Below are 4,039 nucleotides of genomic sequence, written 5' to 3' on the forward strand. Positions count from 1 at the left end.
TGTCGATACGCTTCTTTATTACCAATTTTTGATTGTTTTTACATATGTTTTGACAACTACTGGAAAAATATTAAAGAATGTACAAAAGATCCACGAAGATTTTATTAGAATCTTAAAATGACTTCTAGGTTTCAAGCGTTATAGAAGCTGAATATACAAAATTTAACTTATCACTGGAATTTCCTTGATTTTTATTTCTAATATCGTAGCAGATTACCTGTTTATATTTCATGCGCCTTTCGTTTTAAAAATATTTAAAACTGTGATAAAGATATACAGGGTTTGTCCGTAAAGTAGTAGGGTTGAATTTTTTTAAAAAAACTTTATTCACAGTTTTGACACATCGACTTAATAGTTTTCAAAATATGCCCCATGCCTCCTCTGCATCAACACAGCGTTTCAAGCGATTCTGCCAATCACTGAAGGCTTTCTGGAATGCAGAAACTAGAATGCTCTTTAGCTCTCTCGTTACGGCCTCTTGAATGGCCTGTACCGAGCCGTGGTGCCGTCCTTTCATGATCGTTTTCACTCGGAGGAAGAGGAAGAAGTCAGTTAGAGTGATATCTGAAGCCCAGTCTGAACGGCCCTTTTAGGCCCATATCACACGGCATTTGTTTCACACGAACAACTGTTTCGGACAATTTTTCTGCCTGGTTTAAAAGAAAGACACGCGACTTTTTCCTTCCTTTCCAAAAAAATTGCAGGTTGTTCGTTTTCAACCAATCAGCTATCAGCTTCGAATGCTATCAACTTGTTTGTAATGCGGAACCAGTTTCCCCTGCGTTAACCCCAAAGCGATCTGTGATGATTGGCTGTTGTGACAAATCGGAAAAATTGTTCCAAACAGTTGTGCTTCCAAAACAAACCGACGTGTGATAACAGCCTTAAGGGTCCTGATAGAACCCAGTCTGAACGGCCCTTTAAGAAGTTTGGAGAAGCTGGGTGATGCCATTGGTCAAGAAGTCCATGACAGCAAAGGCGATGTGACTCGGCGCATTGTCGCGATGGAGCCTCCATGATCTAGCGATGGCTCGACAAACGCGGTCAACTCAGAGTTCAAAAGATGTCCACACCTTTCACTAAGTTTTCGTCACTTTTTTGCCGTCGAAGGGCGTCCTGACCGTTGCTTATCTTCAGCTTGCTCTCTTCCTTCCCGAAACAATTTATGCCACTCAAAAACACTTGATCGACTCATGGCATCAATCCCATAAGCAGTCTTGATCATATAATTGGTCTCACTCGCAGTTTTACCCAGTTTCATGCAAAACTTCACCGCGTAACACTGCTCTAACAAACGATTCATTGTGGAGATGACAAGGCACTTTGAGAGGGGTTCACTCTAAACTCGATATACACTCCGTTAAGGCTTGGCGACGACTGGCATCTGGTGCGTTGGTAGCCAAAATCCAAGTCTTTCACCCAGTTCTAGCGAGAACAAAATCAGTCCTACTACAAACCCTGCATGTAATCTGTTGAAAGATATATAAAGAGGTATATTGAGAATCAAAAAATAACAAACAAAAAAGTCAATACATTTCATATATACAAAAGGAACGAAAACCGCGCATAAATATCTACAAAAAGACTCATCATTTGAACATTCAATCATTCGTAAAAAAATAATTACTGTCATATAAATAAGCAAAACAAAGTTGTAGGTATACCATGACATTCAAATCTGCATACTGAACGTATTAAGAGTGCTGTTTTGGACGTATTAATGCTTTTTACGTAACGCATTTTACTTGCGTAACGATAATGAACGTATTAACGTTGTTTTGACAGAGATGTCAGGTTAAAAACAAAAATATTATAGCTAGTTCATGTATTTTAAGAACAAATTCAGTCAAATTATAATCTAAAATGACTTTAAAATTAAAAATAAATATTGAAAATTGTGGGAATATAAAGACATTTTGAATAATAAAAATTAAAAAAAATCGAAATAAAACAGTTAATGTTTTTAAAGTATATTAGCATCATCATGAAGGACTGGATAATAATGATTTCTGTTTAAGCAATCGTTAGTTAAAAATAATAAAATAAAAATTTAAAATAAATTTAATTAAAATAAAACATAAATTTTTAACATTCCATCTTAATATAACATTCAAAATTTGAAAAACCGTTTTTTCAATAATACAGTACACATTAGTCCCATTTTATTTTGTATTTGTGAAGTATTTTTCCTTTAAACATTGATTGGGAGGGTATTTAGTTACTTTTTTCCTTTGCGCAATCATTACACTCAAATTTACATCACAAAATGCTTTGAAACTTGTAAAATGTTCTTTTAGCTAAAATATTATTAACTTACTACTATTAGCAAAAGACCTTAATACAGTAAATAAGTTTTGCTGTAGATTACTTGAAATCAGATTAATTCATGGTTTCAGAAATAATAAAATATACTTAATTGTGCTGCAATAACAGCTAAAAAAATTTTTTGCACCTTGCGAGATAACAAGAATCTTTATAAATTTAAATCATTATTTATTATAATCATATTAATAATTTACACTGAAGATACACATATTATTTGTTTTGTGGAAAAAACAGTATATATGTATACATGAGGCCTGCAGTACAATCAGAAGTCTCGCTTACATTAACTTAATTTTAAATTATTTTAATCTGAATTCTGCTCTTTTATGATGAACAGTAAATTTCTTTATAACATCTTCCTAAAATAAGAGTCATGCTTTAACTCTCAGATGAAGTTCTTTCTCGACAGATAATATACTGAGCGTATTTGTAACATAATTTATCTTGTGACTTATCTTGTCACAATTTATCTTGTGACTGCTTTGCTCTGGTCTAATACAATTATTAATTCTTCTCATTGCTGAAAATGATCATACTGCCGATGCAATTGGAGATGGTACTGATATAATGAGTGAAGATAATACGTAAGTTTCATTTAATTAATGCTACGAATATTTCTGGTATTTACATGTGAGCCCTAGGTTTATTTTTAAACTCCGCAGAAGAATATAAAGCTTTCAGCTGATTTCTAAGCTTTACAAAATCAAGAAATCTGCAACATGGACCAGCACTTTATATAGCAGTATTTCGGAAGTTAGAATTATAAGAAACCTGATAAAAAATAAAAGTTAGTTTTTTTGTAAAAAAAAGGTCATAAAAATTTCGCCTTATTCAGTAGAGTCATTAATTCAAGTTCACTAAAGGAACCAAACCTTTCGGATGTTTGATTTAATATGATATCTAAAATCTCAAAGTAACGTGATTATACATCTGTCAACATAATTCTGTTTGCTGACCATTCCTTTGTCTCTTTTTCCCTGGTATTTTCCCGTACTACTTCAAAATCATTTATTTCTCTATGACCCAAGCACTAAAGCACATATTGGAATTTCACGATCTCTTTTTCGCAGTAAACAATATTAAAGGCTTCTTTTATAAAATCTCAAGTTGTATATTTGAGTGATAAAACATCATTGCAAACACATCGAAGGGAAACTGATTCTTACATTCAGCCAAGAATTTAATGAATCCTAGCTTTCTATGTAGTTTCTCATATTTTTTGAGTCTGTAGACTCATCTCTTCTTCTGTAGACTTATCGCTTCTTTTGCTGAGAAGCATACACAATCTACCGGTCATTTTAAACTATACTTGCCTTTTGTTGCAATATTCGTTGTGAAGCTTTATTTATATTTGCCTCCATTGATTAAGCTGAGATCTACTCTTTACCGTTAGTGTGCGGAAAGTTTTAAACTTGTATGATATGAAAAATAGATTTTTGATATTTTGAGATGGATATGATAATGATTCAAATTAAAATATATATCCTTAGTCCACACACTTATTTTCTCAACACCGAGCACCAGACAAGGCCAGCAGAACAATCTTTCTTTAGCACCACAGCCAGCTATTCAACTAGTTTTCTTATACGGAGCAGCTTGGAAATGGTTTACAAATTCTTGTTTTTTATTCTAGAAATTCACGTTTTTTAACCAACATAAACTGATTAAAAAAGGACAAAATCTATCTTTTTTTAGTCCATAGGGATTTGAATCC

Source organism: Stegodyphus dumicola, chromosome 3, assembly GCF_044657685.1.
Source record: "Stegodyphus dumicola isolate Sdum_Otavi_A_Nest chromosome 3, ASM4465768v1".
Lineage (NCBI taxonomy): Eukaryota > Metazoa > Arthropoda > Arachnida > Araneae > Eresidae > Stegodyphus > Stegodyphus dumicola.